Below are 21,959 nucleotides of genomic sequence, written 5' to 3'. Positions count from 1 at the left end.
TAGACGTTATGTTTATTTCGACAGCTGCTGGTCAAACAAATGAAAAATTGATTGATACTAGTAGCATATATTATAAGATTAAATCATAGAAAAACAAAACCGGAAGCCGGAGCAAACAGTGAATATATATTATAAGAAGATATGGTTTGATCGACTATGAGATCACTCTTTCAAGTAACAATGTATCAAAAGTTAACAATTATAGTTCGACCTTCAGTACGGAGCCTTGGCTTATATCAAACAATAATATATATAGGGCCCTCAAATGACTAGTGTAAAACTAACCAACGGTTTAATATATAAAAAAAGTACAAAACAAGAAGCATTTATGATTCACACCAGCACAAGACAAGCTATAAATAACAGGATCCTGATTGAAAACAAATACATAACAATGCAGCGGGTTAAAACTAGTTAGACTGCGCTTACTCTGCCACTAACCTAGGACAGTGTTGCAATAGCATAACAAAATACCAACTACAATGTACACAACTTATAGTTTAGAGTAATAGAAACAAACAACAACCACTCAATTACTTGGGATAGATACTTAAAATATGTGGCGTTGTTAAACGTTTGAACGTGCACCAACCTTTACCTTGACCTGACACATAAAACCAATCAAATAGACAAGTACACTTAACAAATAAACTTGATATATGACCAGATAAATAAAAAAATTGAGAGATGTGACATTTCTATGATACCAGTAGCATTGCGACAGTAAGAGAACGCAAAAGACCAATGGACTAAATGATAACCGAAGAGACAATCGAACTACAAAAAGGTAAAATATACAACTGCAACTTTTTCTTTTTTCTTTGAGATCCTTGCATATTTGACATAAATGCTCCCAACAAAACAGTGTATTATGTTGACTTAAAAAGTATCACGCAAAACATTTAGTATTGCACAAAGACATCTAGGTATACAATTGGTAAAGGAACAAAAGCAGAAAAAAATAAAATATACGATTTTTATGTGCCCACCAATTTAAAGATGCTTTTATGTTTCGTTAGTGATATGCCTTGAACACCTTTCACCGTAGAATGATGCATTGGAGTTCGTATTAATAAATTTGGTTTCCCCTGATTGGATTTCTTTGTTAAAGTTAACAGTGAATCTGTTATTCTTATCGAACGTTCACGATGACAGGACGACACCTGGTATGATTCCATGTGCTGTAGGTTAAAGAGAAAAAAAAATATTGTCTAATTGTTTAAGATAACTTATGACTTCATTTCACAGTTTCATGTAGGTGTTTATAGACATTTTGCTGCTGAATAAACTTGTTATGAGTCTGGAGTTCGAAATTAATAAGCGTTCTTACACATAAAACGACTTCCTTTGTAATGATTTTTGCATGGGCGTTCATATATGAAAACCGTTGATGCATGTCGTATATTCATGTTTAATAAAAATCGTGTTAAATAATGCGGTTCTCCGAATTGGCGACAATATATTTGCATAACTGTAAAATTGAATACCACCTAAGTTTTTCCATAATCTTGCCTATCAATTTAAGGAAGATCTATGCACCCTTCTGAAGCACATTATATCACAACCATTTTTAGTTGTGTTTCTTTTCTCAGTATTTCGTTTCATGTGTACTGCTGTGTATACCTGTTTGCCTTTTTTCAGATTATTTAGACTCAAGAATTCGAATCAACCCTAAGTACATTTAATTAGTCTATTTTTAATAAATAAATAGACACATGAGTTAATAGTTACCAAAGCTACCTGGATTATTATTATAATTTAATACGCCAGACGCGCGTATCGTCTACATAAGACTCATTCGTGACGCGCAGATCAAAATAGTTATAAAGTTTAACAAATACAAAGAACGGAAGTTAGATAAAGGCTATAGTAGTATAACGCTGTTCGAAACTCATGAATCGATTGAGAAAAAACAAATCCGGGTTACAAACTAAAACTGAGGGAAACTCATCAAGTATAAGCGCATCAAAGATAAATAGGCCCAATACTTAATTCTAGTAACATAATATTCAAATAAAAATAACCCATTATTTATTAATTACTATCTTATATATATATCCGTAGTATCAAATGTCACTTTCGTTGTTATAGTTTATGTGTATGGCATATTCTAATCTCCTTTTGTTATCCATTTATTTCATTGTGTTAAGGGTTTTAATGTTCGCGTTTTTGTGTCTAAATGATTGCACACTTCATTACTATTGCACTCATCATTTGAGTTTTCATAAGTTTTGCATTGGTGTCATAGATGTTCTGTTTTTTTTATATTTTTTCATTTGAATGAGGTCATCACTTAGGATAAGGATAATGATCTTAGAAGTGCAGTTATGCAATATCTATATAACACTTCCAGACAATACCAGGAGTAAATTGATCAATTTGGCAATATCATGATCTACAAAATTTTTACTTACGCAGACAAGTTACTGGTAATAATAACGACTATTGATATTGAAAGACGTATTACTTTAAGGGTAATGCAAACACCGGTATACATTTTATTGTTGTTGCTGTTACATGCCAGGTAGTCAAGCATATACATGCATGTTGTGTCAGAAAAATGATTGAATCTGTCATCTTTAAATCTAATGCCAATAAGATATTTTAACCATTCCAAAAACTAGGGTTGTCGTATTCATGGAATTGGTGACCTGTATTTAGTCTAGACCAACTGCGTAAAATTCTTATTGTCAAATGCCCTTCCTCATTAAATGTACTTATCTTGGTAAATTGAGTATAGCTGGTTAATCTTATGTAGATGTATTGCTTGTAAAATTTTAGGGCTCGTGTACAATATAAAACTAATGGCATAGATAAGTATGTACCAGATACAAAATAATCATAGACCACTATTCGAACTTTTTCAATAAGCAAATGTATCTGGTTTTTGAAGAAATGAGGACGTGGATACCTTAATTATAGTTGTGGAACAATTTTAAAAAGCTCAAAATATTGCATACTTTAATTCGGACGCTTACTATTTCTTTGATTTTGTACAATCGCCAAGTTTATTTATGATAAACTTCACCCGATAGAGTTTGACCCTTATATATTGACCGCTTAATTTCGTTACTTGTCACCGGAAGCAGTAAATACACGTGTTAAACAATTGGATATTGATAAACTACTGTCGCCGAAATATGTTACGTCAGTACAGGGGCACTGATACACATAATAATAAATAAAACGTTTCTGTCCCTCCTTGAAAGGAATAATATATTTTGTCAATTACGCAAATAAAATATACCTGGTCATTTATTGTTAAAAAGAAATTTTTCATTGTGTTTTTTATTTCTTTTGATTGCTTTTCTTTGTTCCAAACATGCCAATTAAACAAATGTCATCGATAATATATATAAGATGTAAAAATGTATAATTAATTGTCTTTCGTTGTTTTACAGGTGACGTTGTCAATGTTTACCTGTAGTGTATTGGTATAACCTAGTGCAGTCTTGTAGTATGAAACAAAAACTACTCCACGAGACATAATAAACAACTTTTAAACAAGAAACAACAAATAACATCACACGTATATGATTTATTGTGTATGGTCAAACATTTCTACTTTTTGTAATTATAAATTGATGTTAATGTCATGAGAATGATTTTACATGTCAAATTAGTTGAACTGAGGACAAATCGATAATGACAAATTTATATAATAAGGGACAAAAAAGGGGTGGTAATTATTATTTATAATATTAATTCATCCTTAAATATAATGAAGATGATATCTGTACATGTTATACAAAAATACATAACTATTGCAAAAAATGTTTACATTTTCGTGTATTTATCATAAAACAGAATATACAATTATCCTTTTGGGACCTTTTCTATTTGACTGACCGACTAGGTGGTACGATAAATCACAAAAATTCCCCTGAATTTACGGTGACAATTTAAACCCTTCGACAATGGTATAAATACACCTGACAATGACCCTGCAATTTATTCTCAAAAGGACAAACCCGAAGTAAGTAAAATCTTCATATTTTAATTTACATTGCTGCTATAAACATAAAATTCATTAAATTTTTAAGCAATACATGTTTTTGCAAGTAAGTGCATGTCTGTTTCGCGTATTGTTAATGATAATGCCATTTGTGATATATAGATTCATAATTTCATCGTTTAGTTTAGGTTAAATATGTTTGCCAAAATTTGTTTATAGAAAAAAAACGCACTTTTAGGGAACATAGTTCCAAGTTTACAACACAAGATGAGTCTTATGTAGACGAAACGCGCGTCTGGCGTACTAAATTATAATTCTGGTACCTTCGATAACTTTTTTCTTTAGACATGCATCAAAAATCTATACTAACCTGGTATAGGTTATTATAGATTTTTGATGCATGTCTAAAGAAAAAAGTATAAACATCAAAATTTGTATGATTAATATTTACTTTTAAAATGAAGTAGTAGTTATGATGTTTTCTTGTTGAACACACAAAATTGTATTGACAGTTTATATAGTTGCTTCAGCGATGATTCTTTTGTTATTCATGCAATTTCATGTGATCATACAGTGTTGCTTGTCATCACAAAAGATTATACGGATAAAATATCGTACTTAAAGCTATTTTTTTAGAATTTTATTCCTGGATAAACTAAAGATGATTTGTCGAACAGCACATAAACCATGACAAAATTTAAAGATTTAGCAATAAATCCTTCTATAATAGAAGATTAAAATTTAAATCGATGTCCACAGAGACGGTGACTGTAATATTCATATAAAGCAAGATATATTGTATTAGAAACGAAACCACATATTCGAGATAATTTTATTTCGTTTGGAATCATATTAGATTATTAAAACATAATTAACTTTAAATGCATACTTTGTAAACGCATCGATATGTAACATTAATTGTCAAATAATATTATTGTCAAACAATTAATTACATAAATGAGGCCGTTAGTTTTCTCGTTTAAATTGTTTTACATTGTCTTATCGGGACCTTTTATAGCTGAATATGCGGTATGGGCTTTGCTAATTAATGAAGGCCGTAAGGTGACATATAGTTGTTAATGTGTTTGGTCTTTTGTGGATAGTTGTCTCATTGGCAATCATACCACAACTTCTTTTTATATTAACACTTTTGTTAATCCATGTATAAATGATCAATTTCAGACCACGATGAAGTTTTTCTTTTGTTTGTTTGCTGTTATGTTCATCCTTGGTGCCTGTATGCAGGGTTTGTATTAGATATATATATTTATACCATCCTGGTTCGGTTAGGACATTTTTGATTTTTTTGTTTGAGGATTGCCCTCAATACAGTTGTTACATCTCAACCGTCACATCCTTTGGAAATCTAGAGTTGTGCCATTTCACATCGTAAATAACTATTTTTATTTTTGGCATATTTCTGTAGTCTTTGCGGTGTGTTTATAAATTTTAAAATTGTTCCAGCGTTCGCTTAAATTGTATAAATCAAGATTTTGATAGAGTCTCAATTTGAATTAACATTATTCATTTGACAACGTGCTATTATTGAAGAAGGATATCTGTTATCCGAAATATCTAATATTTGTATATTTTATAGTTATTTAATGGTGATGTTGTACCCTTTTTGACTTGTTATATATTATATTCTGTAGTGTACAGAATCATATTACATGATCCATCGCCCTGTAAGATTGATCGTTGACTATTTATTCAGTCATTTTATATATATATATATAACTTATTCTCAAAAAACTAAAGGCAAGTTAACAGAGAAACATACAATATGAACACATATAAATAGTTGAGGTATACAAATAAAGTAAAATTATAATGAATTACAAAATTATGAAGGCACACATGTTTAGTAACATGTATAATTAAAGGTTGATGGAACAAAGATCAGTACAATGCTTATGATATTACATTTACATGGAGTGATAAAGTAATTAATAAACTTGATAAATAAACACGATTTTTTTTATAATTTTAAATAGTGAGCAAAATGAAATTATTTGAACCATTTAAAAATTATGAAGGCACGCATGTTTAGTAACATGTATAATTAAAGGTTGATGGAACAAAGATCAGTACGATGCTTATGATATTACATTTACATGGAGTGATAAACTAATTAATAAACTTGATAAATAAACACGATTTTTTTTTATAATTTTAAATAGTGAGCAAAATGAAATTATTTGAACCATTTGAAAAAATAGTTTGTAGAAATAATTGAATTGAATTGAAACTTTCTTTACTTGACAAACTTAGGGTAAAATAATTTATAATATTAAACAGAATGCCTCTATGATTCCATACGCTCATTATGTAGGCTTATAAATGGCAGCTGGAAGAGGTGAGTAATGGACAGAGTCGTTATTCTGTAAATTTTAATTTTTAATACATTTGTTATAATTTAATACTTTCCAGTTTTTAATATGCCTGCCCCGTTATCATATATTATTTAAATCTTAGAAATTTGCTTCCGTTTTTTATGAAGTTTTGTTTTATATTCTTTTTCTTATTTCACATTTCCTGTTATCCTGGTCCATAAAATATATTCTGTGAATATTAAATCAGACCCTATGTTTTGTATTTCTTATTAACAATAACAAGTTCAGCAAAATGATTAAACAAATGATTGCCCTTGAAGGAACTGAAGGAAACAATTAATATACGTTCGTTATAATTTAATGTCTTTCTTGAAATCAAAAATGTACAGGTAACAGACACTTACTGTAGTTTAAACATATTTTGACTGTAGTGCATAATAAAAAAAAAAAACAGTACATATACTTGGCGTTTTTAAAGCAAATTCAAAGCAACAGCTCGAAACATTAGAATTGCGATCAGCTGTAAACTATAAATTGGTCAATTAATACAAAAAATCAAAAGTGGTTTATCATCGACAAAGTGAGAAAACACATTATTACGACATCTTTTTTCTACGATTTATTATTTATATGAAAAAAGATAGATCAAGATTATTTCAACTAGCCACTGAACGAAACTGTTTCGAAAAAATATAAGTACATCAAATGACCTTTTTCAAATGTTAAATACTTGTAATATGATAGTGATGTGGCATTAAATTTGTCTATTGTTTTTACTTTATATAGCTGTCTCTGCTCGTTATTGGAATAACGACCCTTGCTGGGTAAGTAAACTTAAATTTTAAATAGATATGGGTTTTAAGATTTTCTAAATGATTTAGGCATGTTTGCGTTTGTTTTTCATGTTTTTATAGCAGTGCATTGATCTTACTATTGCGTTATATCTCTATTATAATTAATATGTTTCATTCAGATTTGGTTATTTTGTAACTCCGAACGCATAATTTGTGGCTGACTTATGATGAATTGTCAGCGATAATTTGTTTAATGCACTAAAATTGGTCTCCAACATCTCATTCAAACAAATGCCTTATATCAATGTGCTGATTTGTTAATGTTATAAAGCAATAGTAAATTCAGTTAAATAAACGATTAGAACAGACATGCGTACACTTCAATTATCATGTATTGATTTTATACATGTTTTGTAAAATAACGTTATATGGTTGTATTATAATAGAAAGTAGAAATAAATATCTTTTTATATTGGAAACAATTATGTTAATGTTTCACTCGTACTTCTTGATCTGTTTTAAATATCAATTGAAATCGAAATAAAAAAAAACGAAAGGCCAATCATACGTTTCATTCTCGTTTATAACGATATACATTTGTATTTATAACAGTGCATTTTTGATTCATTTTTCCCATTATTCTTATTATGGCAACACACATATTTGTTCACTGTTTGTTTGTCAATTTTAGCCGAACCCATGTCCATATTGGAAAACATGTATTCCAAACAACTGGGGTTGGAGACGTTATAGATGCGTTAGTTATGGACAGTACTGTAAGTATTTTTGCAATACAAAATAACACAATATGGAAACAGATAAGAATGTGCTAGGCACTGTCTTCTACATAAAAAAACATTTTACATAGTCAGGATTATAAAAGTTGTTATCCATTCGTTAAAGTCATTCGGTTATTTACTTTCCGTTATGAATGTTCCTCTGATTTCGGTATGTTTTGTTACTTTTACTTTTTATTTCCGATAGTAACTGGTTTTGTATCCTATGTTTCTCAGAGCTGTTTTTAATGAGATACCGTACGTTTCTGTCTATGTGTAAATCCAATATTATCAAGAGACAACTTAATTCGTATTCTCCGTTCTAGACACGAAATCATATTCGTTACTTGTGAGAAAACATATTAGCTGTTGATCATTATGAATACTTTACACTTCATTTCAAAGATGAATTCAACTGGAAACGTATCAAATTGTTCACAGGACACAGATTTTCATTCGTTTCTTAGTGAATAAGTTCAGTTTACACACAAAAAAACATTTTGAATGGCATACCTTTTAATACATTTTTGTTGTTGATTTTTGTCGAGCCTTCGACTTTAGTCGAAAAAGCGAGACATAGCGATCCTACATTCCGTCGGCGTCGGCGTCGTCGGCGGCGTCAACAAATATTCACTCTGTGGTTAAAGTTTTTGAAATTTTAATAACTTTCTTAAACTAAACTGCATTTCTACCAAAATTGGACAGAAGCTTGTTTATGTTCATAAGATAGTATGCAGAAGTAAATTTTGTAAAAATAAAATTCCATTTTTTCCGTTTTTTACTTATAAATGGACTTAGTTTTTCTGCCAGGAAACATAACATTCACTCTGTAGTTAAAGTTTTTGAAATTTTAATAACTTTCTTAAACTATACTGTATTTGTACCAAACTTATACAGAAGCTTGTTTATGATCATAAGATAGTATCCAGAAGGAAATTTTGGAAAAATAAAATTCCATTTTTTCCATATTTTACTTAAAAATGGACTTAGTAAACATAACATTCACTCTGTGGTTAAAGTTTTTGAAATTTTAATAACTTTCTTAAACTATCCTTGGTTTGTACCAAACTTAGACAATAGCCTGTTTATGATCATAACACAGTATCCAGAAGTAAATTCTGTTAACAAATAAATCCATTTTTTTTGTGCATTTTACTTTTAAATGGACTTAGTTTTTCTGCCAGGAAACAACGCATTCACTCTGCGGTTAAATTTTTTAAAATTCTAATAACTTTCTTATACTATTTTGGACCTGTACCAAACTTGGACAGAAGCTTGTTTATGATCTATAAGAAAATTTTGTTAAAATAAAAACAAAATTTTGTAACTGTGTATCTGTATTTTACTTATAAATGGTTATAAATCTTCCAGATTACATTACAGACAGTCTGCAGTTAAAGTTTTTAAAACATACTTTATTTTTACCAAACTTGGACAGAAGCTTCTTAGAATCATAAGATAGTATCAAGAGGAATATTTTTATTGATTTTATTCCTCTTTTGTTGAGCCTGCGATTAACAGCATAAGTAGGCGAGACACTGGGTTCCACGGAACCCTTAAGAATTTTTGTTGTTGTTGTTTTATTTATTTTTATAATATTTTTCTTACAGACTGATAACGGTGACTAGCAAGCAGGGATATCCACATATCAATGTATTTATCAATAAAAAAAATATAAAACTTTGAAGACATTTTTAAACAATTACATTAGCTATCAAATAAGTTTGGGATTTACCTGTTATAGAATAGTCAGTTTCTACGTATGTTGACGTTTGTTAATGTTGCAGTTTTGTGTTTCTTTTATTTCGTTTTTTCCCTCTTATCTTTGTATTCCTCGGATTTAGAATATAACCCGGATTTTTAGTTTTTCAAATGTAACCCAAATTTGTTTTCTTCTTAATCGATTTATGACTATTAAAGAGCGGTATACTACTGTTACCCTATTAAAACATCCCTAAACCACAAGTTAATGTATTAACACTTTAGAGCAAACCTTTACTATAGCTTGATGGTGTGTATAGTTTTGTTGTTTTTGAATTAATGGTTAATCATAAGTCTCCTTTTAGTGACGTATCTGAATAAACAAGAAATAAAAGTATTTTTGTCTATATAAATATCTGTTTTCGGGTGTGGCAAACTTATAAAAACGATGGTGTAGAAAAAGGGAATAAAGAAAATAAGTGATGACAGTTTTGAAAACGCCCTTTCAAAACCACAAAATGTAAATTATATTCCGCAGTAAACATTTGGAAAACAATAAATCGCAAAAAATTGGAAGCGATCCAGTGCTCTATCAAATCAGAAATATTATACTACATTATATATTGAAAATTCTTTCATATATTTCACAATGATCATGTACCCTATGATCAAGTACCATTATAGAAAATTTAAAAAAAATCAAAATATGTCAAAGTTGATTGTTTAGTTGACACACAAACGATAATGTCATAATAATGACAAACCACTGTTTTCCTTCGAAATATTGGATTTGGCAATTTGTCTTCATAAAATTATTTACACTTTCAATTATCCAGAGATATAACAACTACGCGATTCATTTCATGAAATCATTAAGCTTTATGAAAGTTGTAATTGGGAACCAGAGAAACTAGAGAAATGAATATGAAAATGAAATTGAACCCCACCACATGTGTCGAAATTTAAACATCTTCAGAGATCGTTTGTGTCTATAGTCCTTCCCTACGCCCATACCACCCTTAGCATTTGCTTCGTTATTTTCGTCTCATTTTTTTTTATCAATAACGACATGTTATTTGTGGAGTAGTTATCAGCGATGTGGCAATATTTGAGGAGACACTTTAAAGTTTTTTTCCGTCATAAATAATTTTTACCTTGAGAGGAGAAAAAACGAAGAACATTGCAAATTAAAAAATAGTGTAATACCACTAATAACTGTTTTTAAGAATCAACCACGTTCATTTACCCAATCTGAAAGATAAACACTCCCCACACGAGTGCTTTCAATCAAACATATTCATACAAATTTAAAGGTGGCAAAATATCACAAAATACCAGCCAAACAATGAAATGAAAAACTAGTATGGCTTCTCTGAAAATATTTTCACGTTATTGTTCACAGCTGATGAAGTTTGTCAATTCATAGAAAAACCTTCGAACTATACATATCTAAATGCTTTTTGACAACTTTTTATTTTCAATTTACTCCAAATTTACTAATACATTTAGGAGATATGCGTGAAATAAGCAACATACATTTTTCTAGTCAATCAGACATCTGGATACCGTCAAAAAATGTCTGGTTAGGCAACGTTTTCGAGGTATGCGTGAAATATGCCTATAACAAGTCAATCATACATATGAATACGTCAAATAAATGACTGGTTCTGAAACTGTCTTTTGAATTTGTCTTTTACGTTTACTTTCTTCATACCACTCTATGTATTATAATGCTGTTATTAAAACACAATGTTATGTTACTGGAACATGTTAGTTCAGTCACATTAAGTTTTGACCTCAAACTAATTACAACAGAATTATTTTTGCCCTAAAAAAACACAGAAAAAGTCCTAGAAAATATATTAACTTGAGGAAAAATTAAAATCAGCATTTTGTAAATTTACATTGGAAGGGAAGATACTTTGAAAATTGAGTCTTTTTTTAGGAGGTCAGGTTTTGGTTAATTTTCTTAAAATTTATTTAAAGTATCATACTTTGTTGGGGTTATACGTTCGAAGTTGACTATATTATATAATCTTCTGCTCCTGAAATGTACAAAACCGAAATGTTATGGATATTTTATTTTGTGCATTATTGTGGCTTTGTGACCATTTTGAAAAAAAAAATGTAAAAATTTGGTATTGTTTAAATCTGTATATTATATTTGTTCAGCATCTACCTTGTTAAAACAAAACTTTAAAAAGATAAAAATTAAAAAAAAATATGAGAACACATGAGTTGTTTGTTAAACTGTGAAGACGGCTAAAATATCATGAATTAATACATTCTGTTGAATAGAAGCGGTAAAGATATATTTTTGTGTCAATATCTATTGATATTTCTTCTTTTTTGCAGAGTAATCTCCCTTTTCAATAAATATTTCCATAAGAAATTTAGTCTTCCATAAGAAAGAATTCATGGAACTTTTTTCTGTGTATATTTTGAGTATAATGCTTAAGATTAAGACTTAAAAATCTTCTGTTGCAATACTTCAAGGTTTGGGTCAAATTAATACTAAATGGATTGGACTATGTGTGAGATATGCAAAGCTACAATGAATCTGTAACAAATAATTTTAAAAACAGACCGTGACTGCACATATGAATTCAACTATAACAATCAGTTACTGTAAAGAAATTATCAAAGAGGGACAAAAGATACTAAAGGGACAGTCAAACTCATAAATCCAGAACAAACTGACAACGCCATGGCTAAAACTGAAAAAGAAAAAAATATAGTACACATAACACAACATAGAAAACTAAAGAATAAACAACACGAACCCCACCAAAAACTAGGGGTAAGCAGATCCTGCTCCACATGTGGCACCCGTCGTGTTGCTTATGTGATTACAAATACGGTAAATATTCTAATTCGGTAGGTCACATTCATAACTGTATCATTTTATATTAAACATATTTTACGGCTGAATTCATGACCAAAGGTGGTACCTTTCTGGTAATTTATTTTATACAAACAACTCAAAACAACTGAAAACAACTGTCTGATGTAATAAGATTATATTCATACTATAAAGCCTTAACACTTTTTGATAGCATGATCTCGCTTAAATCGAGCACTGTACATCAGGCTTAGCCAGTCGATTAAGCACCATAAAAAAGAAGAAAAGAAGACACGCAATGTTCATAAAATGAAATCCACTGTAAAAAATGTTAACCATACTTGGAAAAAAGGTCAATATTCTAATTAGATTGGGTTACAATGTACATAGCAGTTCCACAACTATCAATTTTTGTTTTATAAATAGCTTACTACAGAAAATTAGGTTTTTGACGTAAAATGTTCATTGTTATCTCCCGTCGACCATTAAACTTGTAAATTAAACACAAATCGTTAAGTTTGACGTAGTATACAAGGATTGACAAAACCTCGAAATCAAATATCCACGAAAATGCCAGTTAACAACAATCCACGAAAATTGATACCCACGAAAATAAATGAATTAACAGTATACGACATTAAAACAATATGACAACTATCCTACTGCAATATGAAAATATGAAATCTGCAAAGGGTGACAACCACAATTTGATTATGTCTTGTTAGGCCGTATAATTGTAAGCCTACGTTTATTGCGAGACACATTATGCAGACAAGTGTGTTTTCAGATAAAACAAAGGACTTTTAAAACCACAAATAAATCTACGGAAACAGTTATCACATAAATTATGTTTTGGTAATGCATATTCTAAAGCATCTTCAAATTACCCTTTTGTACGTATACTTGCCTTATGTATGTATGAAAAAAGATCTGCCTCGGAACACATTATATCACTCTCGCAATTTGTAGGGGTTCGTGGTTTTTAGTCTTCACTTTTTCAATGTTATAAAATTGAGAATGCAAATGGGGAATGTGTCAAAGAGACAACAACCCGACCAAATAAAAAAAAAATAAAAAAAGCAGAAGGTCACCAACAGGTCTTCAATGTAGCGAGAAATTCCCGCACCCGGAGGCGTCCTTCAGCTTGCCCCTAAACAAATATATACTAGTTCAGTGATAATGAACGCCATACTAATTTCCAAATTGTACACAAGAAACTAAAATTAAAAAAATACAAGACTAACAAAGGCCAGAGGCTCCTGACTTGGGTTAGGCGCAAAAATGCGGCGGGTTAAACATGTTTGTGAGATCTCAACCCTCCCCCTATACCTCTAACCAATGTAGAAAACTAAACGCATAACAATACCCACATTAAAATTCAGTTCAAGAGAAGTCCGAGTCTGATGTCAGAAGATGTAACCAAAGAAAATAAACAAAATGACAATAATACATAAATAACAACAGACTACTAGCAGTTAACTGACATGCCAGCTCCAGACTTCAATTAAACTGACTGAAAGATTATGATTTCATCATATGAACATCAGGCACAATCCTTCCCGTTAGGTGTTTAGTATCATACCATCATAACATATATGAGAAGAACATAACCCGTGTCATGCCAACAACTGTTTTTAGAATAAATGTGTGTAGTTCCGACGCAAAGACCTTATCAGTGACTCAATATTAACGCCAAAATATGCAATCTTTAATGACTTGACAACAGTATCGTAATTATATCCCTTCTTAATAAGTCTATTGAAAGGTTTTGTAAGTTTCTGAGGTGAATACTGACAGTATTTATACATGTTATTCTGTTATTGTTTTTTTGTCATGAAGTAGTCAATAAACTCATCATATATTTTAGTATAGTGGTCATCGACTTATAAGTCTGAATATCCCGTTTATAGTCATTTTGGTTGTGTTCATTCTTGAATTCATTTCTGATACATGATAAAGTGGTGAGACGACATGTTTAAAATCATAATCTATGTTAGAAAAGAAGATATGGCATGATTGCTAATAACATAACTCTCTACAAGATACCAAATGACAAAGAAATTATCAACTTTAGTAACCGTACGTCCTTCAAAATTGACCAAAGTCAATAACGCGTAGTCAGCTATAATTATAAAAAGCCCTGATATAAAAATGTAATGCAACTCAAATGAGAAAACTAGTCTTCGTTAATTATAAGGAAGATACATGTCGTATATGTCGTTTAGGGAACGAGATAACTATCTTGTAGGAAAGACATAGCATCTTTAGGGAACAAGATAACTATCTTGTGGGAACGATATAGTATCTTGAGGAAGGAGATAACTATCTTGTGGGAACGACATAGTATCTTGAGGGAACGAGCTAACTATCTTGTAGGAACGACATAGTATCTTGAGGGAACGACATATTATCTTGAGGGAACAACCTATTTTTTTTCTTTCATGGCCGCATTCTGCCACCGTAGAATTGCTATCAAGTTTTATTTTGAGGTTCAAATTAGTTTCCACTTGCTACTTTTAATTGGAGAAAAATTCATTTGTGATCGATAGATACATTGCAATGCAATAGATCCTTTAGTAATTTCGAATACAAAATACACTTTAGCCTGAAATCATATTATACAAATTATGTACATGATTAACGATTAAAAACTATCAAAAGGTAACAAAAATGTAGAGGGTGAGAGTTTCTGTGGTAAATATTATGATTGCAGAAAAACCCGATCCAAAGAACCATTATTATTGAAAATGATTTTAAAGTAGGCGAGAAAAGATGGAAAAAATACCCAACTCGATGCATTTAAAAGGGATAAATGCATAATAGACTTATTAAGAAGGGTTATAATTACGATACTGTTGTCAAGTCATTAAAGATTGCATATTTTGGCGTTAATATCGAGTCACTGATAAGGTCTTTGCGTCGGAACTAAACACATTTATTCTAAAAACAGTTGTTGGCATGACACGGCTTTTGTTCTTCTCATATATGTTATGATGGTATGATACTGAACCCCTAACGGGAAGGATTGTGCCTGATGTTCATATGATGAAATCATAATCTTTCAGTCAGTTTAAATGAAGTCTGGAGCTGGCATGTCAGTTAACTGCTAGTAGTCTGTTATTTATGTATTATTGTCATTTTGTTTATTTTCTTTGGTTACATCTTCTGACATCAGACTCGGACTTCTTTTGAACTGAATTTTAATGTGCGTATTGTTATGCGCTTTCTTTTCTACATTGGTTAGAGGTATAGGGGGAGGGTTGAGATCTCACAAACATGTTTAACCCGCCGCATTTTTGCGCCTGTCCCAAGTCAGGAGCCTCTGGCCTTTGTTAGTCTTGTATTATTTTAATTTTAGTTTCTTGTGTACAATTTGGAAATTAGTATGGCGTTCATTATCACTGAACTAGTATATATTTGTTTAGGGGCCAGCTGAAGGACGCCTCCGGGTGCGGAAATTTCTCGCTACATTGAAGACCTGTTGGTGACCTTCTGCTGTTGTTTTTTTTATTTGGTCGGGTTGTTGTCTCTTTGACACATTCCCCATTTTCATTTTCAATTTTATTATAACAACTGGCATAATCACCAAAAAAAACAATGATCAGAACGAGTAAAAAATAAATATCATATTACAAATTTAGTACACGAATTGTCCGACTAAAATGGTAGATTCAACTGTATATTAAAGGAACACTGTGCCAAGGAAAATACAATCATTAAAAAAAATTGTGTATTGCAAGAACCGTGTCTTGGTAAAGATGCCACATCGCTTGACAATTTTAAAACTAAATTGAAAAGAAAGTGTTGACTGTAAGGAATCGTCCCAACAAATGGTGTTGAAATACACTAGTCATGATCACCGAGTCGTCATTCATGGTTAATATATTTATCAAAGTAAGATATAATTCACTATTGTATTTCTTATGAGGTTAATGCACTCTTACGCATACCTTCAACCAACAGTGCAGCCCCACACATAATTACGCAGCAACGATTTTCATCGCGAATTGAAGACAAAAGTTTTGTTACTTGTTTAAATACCGTATAGCGATTTATTTTCGCAGGTGTAGAATTTCGAGATTATCATTGAATAGGGTATACGAAATTTTTGGCTGTTATTATTTTGGCGGATTCAAAACTTTATCAATACCTTTGTATGTACACTTTTAATGTGACGGAATTTATTTTAACGTTTTTGTTCTATCCGCGAAGTTAAGCGAAAATTTACACCCCGCGAAAAAAAAACCTATACGGTATGACTAGTCTGCAACTTTCAATAAAAAAAATGAAGTATAACTATTCACATGTATATTAACAATGTGTTACGTCAACAATTTGTATGGACGTCGGCAGCTATGTCTTAAACAAGCTGTCTAGAATTAATATATACATTTTACCACGCATATGTTAATGAGAAGGATTTGTTATTTATGTTCTAGAAAATCACATTTCATAATGCGTCAATAAATGATGATCAATATCTAATTGTATGTAACGTCGAGAAACAAACTAATGCTTATTGCATATTCAGCACGAGCACATACTCATGTAGTAATAACGATAAAACTGATATTTTTGAAGTGCTCTCTATAAATTATAAAAACTACACTTAGGCGCTAAACATAAAGCAGAGTGTTTGAAGCAAATCAAAGACAAAAACTTAAACTGTACAAATGTCAAAGACAACTTATAAAAATACAAACAAAATACAAACTTTAAAAAGCTTAATAGATAAATATATATAAAAGACACAAAAAGTATATAAAAAAATAACGATTTTCTGTGAAACCATGCAAAACAAGCAGATACTCTAAACAAATATTACTTCAAGGATGTACTTAGGTTAGGTTTTGGATTATGTTTCAAATGTTCGTACTCCTTGGTGTTTTTTCATACAATACAAGGTAAAATAGTTTGCCCCATAACACATAATTTTTATTTAAAAATAATAATCTTTTAACATAAAACTTAACAGCTCATAAAAGGTCAATTGACAAAATGTACACAGATTCTTAATTATCTTTCTTTTGATTTGAGACATAAATAATACCAATGCAAATATAATAGTCCATCAGCTGGTAGGGCAAAAATTCAGTTCTGTGTTACACCCTAGGGTACCGCATTTTTTTTGTATAAATTTAAAGAGTAATATCTGGAGAATATTTTAAGAGGTGTTAGACTTTTGAAAAAGTGTCCAAAAGGGGTTAAAATGGGACTTATTTAAGGGTATATTAAAAATTTTGAAATGCACATATTTACAGAAAAATGTAAAAATAAACAAGTATTCAGTACTATACTTTTTATAAAATGAAACACATCATATCTTATTAAAACGCAGGCTAATTTTGAATTGATTTCTAAATTGTAGAGGACCAAAAAAAAAAGGGGTAGGGTAATTTCCAAAAGTCATGATTTTGAATTAAAAGAAGCATACGTACTTATTTTTTTGATAAAATGGTATATTTTTGCACATTGAAACATAGAGCATAAAGTATATAAAGGCTGTTGAAAAAAATTAAAGGTAAGACACAAAAAAAATAGAATTAACGACAAACACAAACATAAGCAACCAGAAATGCACGATTCTGTCACAAATTTATACACCACATTCATGAAATAACTCGCATATTAAAACACACAAAATTGTCAGGGTTTCTAGATTTCTATTTTTTTAATTAACAACCGAATCACCACATTTAAAGGTCATGTAGAAGGTCAATCCATAGAATCATCATCAGTTTGGTCACCTGCATCTACCGAATTATCATTATCGTCATCTTCGTAGTCATCGTTATCAATATAAACGATTTGAACATGCTTATATCTACAAGCTTTCGAGCATTGACATACACCTATCTGTTTCAGATAAACCTTGTTGAACACATGCACATCTTTTTGGCACAACCAGCTTTACATGAACAGCACATCAGAATTATCAAAGCATCTAACGCTGGTGGTTGGTTTAGGAAATTGATACTGATCAATGCACTCTTAACAATACAACCATAGTTGTTTGGCAACAAACCAGTGTTGTGTTTAAGAGCAGATTTCCAAATCTTCGTCTGAAAGTTGTTTAATGTGCTTTAACATTGCATCTTTTGCATTTAAAAACGTTCTGATCTTTATTCATCGATATTTTTAATTTCGTAGCCATATATAGAACACGAAAACCTCTCGAGTCTTTTGACAACTCTTCGCCAACCTCTTCAAAGGTTTCCCCAAGATGGAATAGACCTTCTGAAAACTCCACCAAACGTTTCAAAAAGCTTTGCTTTTTTTCTTTACCAGACAAAACACTTACTGAATCACAACCTGTATTGGCATGAAATCCTGAAAGTTTTCTACAAACATTCTCACCCAATTTCGCACACATTGATTGCACATTTAATAGTTTGCATTTGGAAGATTTATCTGTCAGACTTAAAATGTTAGAATTGATATGCAAATGTTAAAATAGTGAGCCAATACTTCCACATCAGTGTCAGAAGGTTTTTCAACAATGGAGTCGTAACCTTTGTCAGCTGAATGTTTTTGCATTAAGAAACATTTTTGATTCGGCTTTTTCCTGTTTGATTATAAGCTAAAACCATTCTACGCTATTTCATTTTCAAAATATATTTTGTGGCACACACTTCCATGTGATACAAATAAATCAATACATTCAAGTGTAAATCTTAAGGATTGTTAACTATTTTCAAAAGCAAAGAATTCAACAAAAGCAACTTTGTTTCCCCCAACTAACAAATATTTCTTCCATTCCCAAAGAACACGATTGTGATGGTTTAGAACTTATCGTAATGATTTGCCCTTCCAAAGACCTGCCGTTCTAATTTCTTTGTGAATATTGTGGGATACTAATCAGTGACAAAATCAATGCCGGACCACTTTTCGAAACTAAAAGGATGTTTTTTTAAATAATAATTGCCAAATCGAAAAAAAGTGCTTGGCATCCTAGTAATGGTTTGAATACCTGCCATGTCATCAAATATCCAAATGCTTTCCTAAGAAATGAACCTTTTCCAAAAGACCACTCGGGACAGATTTTAATTTTTCATTACATGTGTACCATCAAAGTTTGCAAGAGACATTGGAAGAGGACCTAATTCAAACTGGAGAACCTATCGCATAACCAACTATCTTGTCTGGGCTATGACAAGCAGGCGACATTTTTGTTCATCTTTTTTTAATGTTTTGTTGTTCTTATCAGCCATTAACTGCTTGCCTTTTATTTCCTTTTTTAAAAATGTAAGCAATGATTTTCTTTTGAGTGTTATGAAGATATCGGTTGACTTTTGAAAAAGCCGTTCCGTAATGAAAATTTCTACAGCAAATTTTCCCTTTTCATACGCGTTAAGAAGGTCGCACATTAATTCCGAAGAAGCAACAGAACCCGAGAACAAGCCATGTAACTGCTCAGATGTTATAATGGAATTGGCCAGCTTTGCAGTGTCTGAAAAAAATCCAAAACATCAGTTTCGTCTCGCTTCGTTCGAGTTTTTCTGAGTTTTTTTGGGGCGGATGTTTCAGGGTTAACCATTCCTACCAAATCTCGATATTTTAGGGATATTGAAGCTCTTTCATGTGCATTTAGCAACCAACGTTTATCAGAATCTTTCTTTGAACTGAAACCTACAACAAAGCCATTTCTTTTGTATCTATAAAAAAAAACCTAAGAAAGTAAAAAGTATTGCCAAATCCCACAACTGACTATTTGACGTTCATTCAAAGCGATGTGTGTCGATTGAATGACTTAACAATCTTAAGTCAATCACAACATAGCTAAAACACAAAATGTAATCAAGCACACCTTTATTGAGTTCATTAGAGTGCACCTTTTCTGAACGCTAAAGAAATTACCTTAATTTGTATTTTTTTCATAAATATTTCATTACACATTCACTTTATTAAATATTTTGTCTCACAAAAACATCATAAATCGACAATTAAATGTTTGTTTTCAGATGCAAATTGATAATGATTATGTGTGAATACATTGTACATGGTGTATACTGAATCAATGACGGTTATTTAATGATTTACGGTATTTCACGACTATTTCCACGTACATATATTTTATTAAATAATTTATATTTTAGACGATATATAAATAATGCAAATGATTTAAACATCGCATAATGATTAATTCTCAAGTTTAACCGACTAAAACGGGTAATTGTATAACGAATTTCTTTATGAAAGGAAAAAATATGCATTAATTTGAACCCAAAAAAGCGGATTGTTTGTACTGTAAAAAAACATTTTTTTTAAACCAAAAATCTTCCGAGATACATTTAATATGATAGTTTTGTATCTGTTTTAGTTGTTTAAACTTATACTTTATTTTTTTTTAATCGCTTTATATTAAAACTTTTAATTCAAAATTACTTAGTCGTGATTGCTAAATGAGGGGACAATTGGAAGGGACGTTTTTAATCCTCTTTTGGACACTTTTATTTTAGTCTAACACCTTGTATTTTATCAATAAGATAATGAAGTTGAATTCTATCAAAAAAAATCGCGGTACCCTGGGGTGTAACACAAACTCCTTAACTAGCGCGCTTTTGAGAACTAGCTGATGGACTATAAGGTAAACATTCGAGTCAGCCGTTTCCCGCCATATGTTATAAAACAAATATCACAAAACGGAATTCAATGACCTATTGACGGAGATATTGATGTAGCACGTGTACATTGTCTCGTTCCTGAATGTCAGCAGGACCAATGCGATTCAAAGCACAGTACACATAACTAAGTTGTTGGTATGGTAGTTTGTATGGGACGGATACCAAATATGAATCATCAAGTGTCGGCGTAATATGTTCATGTTTTATTGTCCTATTTAAATAAGACGACCTGCTGTATTTGACTATTATAGCGGAAACTTACCGTTTCAAGTGAAAATGATATATATTTTATATGGAGAAAGAAGGCATTGTTTTATTTTAACACCCGGTAAGAAGTGATGTAACTTCTCTTTGAAAAAAGATACGTTGTTGAGAGAAAATAAGAAACGTTTCGTCCTGACAACAGTTGAAGAAATTGAACGATTGAAATAAATGCAGAAAACAAATAGAAAACTGATAAATTGTTATTGTTAGCACTTGTTTGAATAGACTTATAGAAATAGCGTCTTTAAATTGAATTCTAGTACTTGGTAACTTTGTCATGCCACTAGTATAATTGCCACGTGTCAATATAGTCCGGAAAATAATTTCGCTGGCATTGTTGACCAAATACAAACTATACTATTGAATTTTACTTGATACCTTGCCATGCTAACAACTTATGCATACATTATTCCGTTAATGGTGCTATGTTTTTCTCCGAAATCTGCCATTTTGTGCACATGCAACCTCCCAGTGTTGCGGTATAGTTAATTACAGTCTGATTTGATATGCATATTTCATAACAAAAAAAAAATTCATGTTCTGAATATGTTATTTATTTGACGTAAACCAAATATCAATTATTATGTACACTTTAGTTTTCTTATAGTGAAAATAACATTTGTCATGTTGTAACATGTGCAACTAGCCATGCGTTTGATGAAATCGATGT

At 30.9% G+C, this 21,959-nt stretch overlaps 1 long non-coding RNA gene across 1 annotated transcript; it reads left to right on the top strand.

Annotated features, from left to right (window-relative positions):
- The first annotated feature begins 7,023 nt into the window (after positions 1-7,023).
- On the top strand, positions 7,024-9,545 carry LOC134682153 (uncharacterized). Its single transcript, XR_010100810.1, has 3 exons — positions 7,024-7,112; positions 7,774-7,858; positions 9,469-9,545. It is a non-coding gene; the product is annotated as an uncharacterized LOC134682153 (long non-coding RNA).
- Positions 9,546-21,959: the final 12,414 nt, after the last annotated feature.

Source organism: Mytilus trossulus, chromosome 8 (assembly GCF_036588685.1).
Source record: "Mytilus trossulus isolate FHL-02 chromosome 8, PNRI_Mtr1.1.1.hap1, whole genome shotgun sequence".
In the NCBI taxonomy this organism is placed as follows: domain Eukaryota; kingdom Metazoa; phylum Mollusca; class Bivalvia; order Mytilida; family Mytilidae; genus Mytilus; species Mytilus trossulus.
This window is presented reverse-complemented; position numbering and strand designations above follow the sequence as displayed.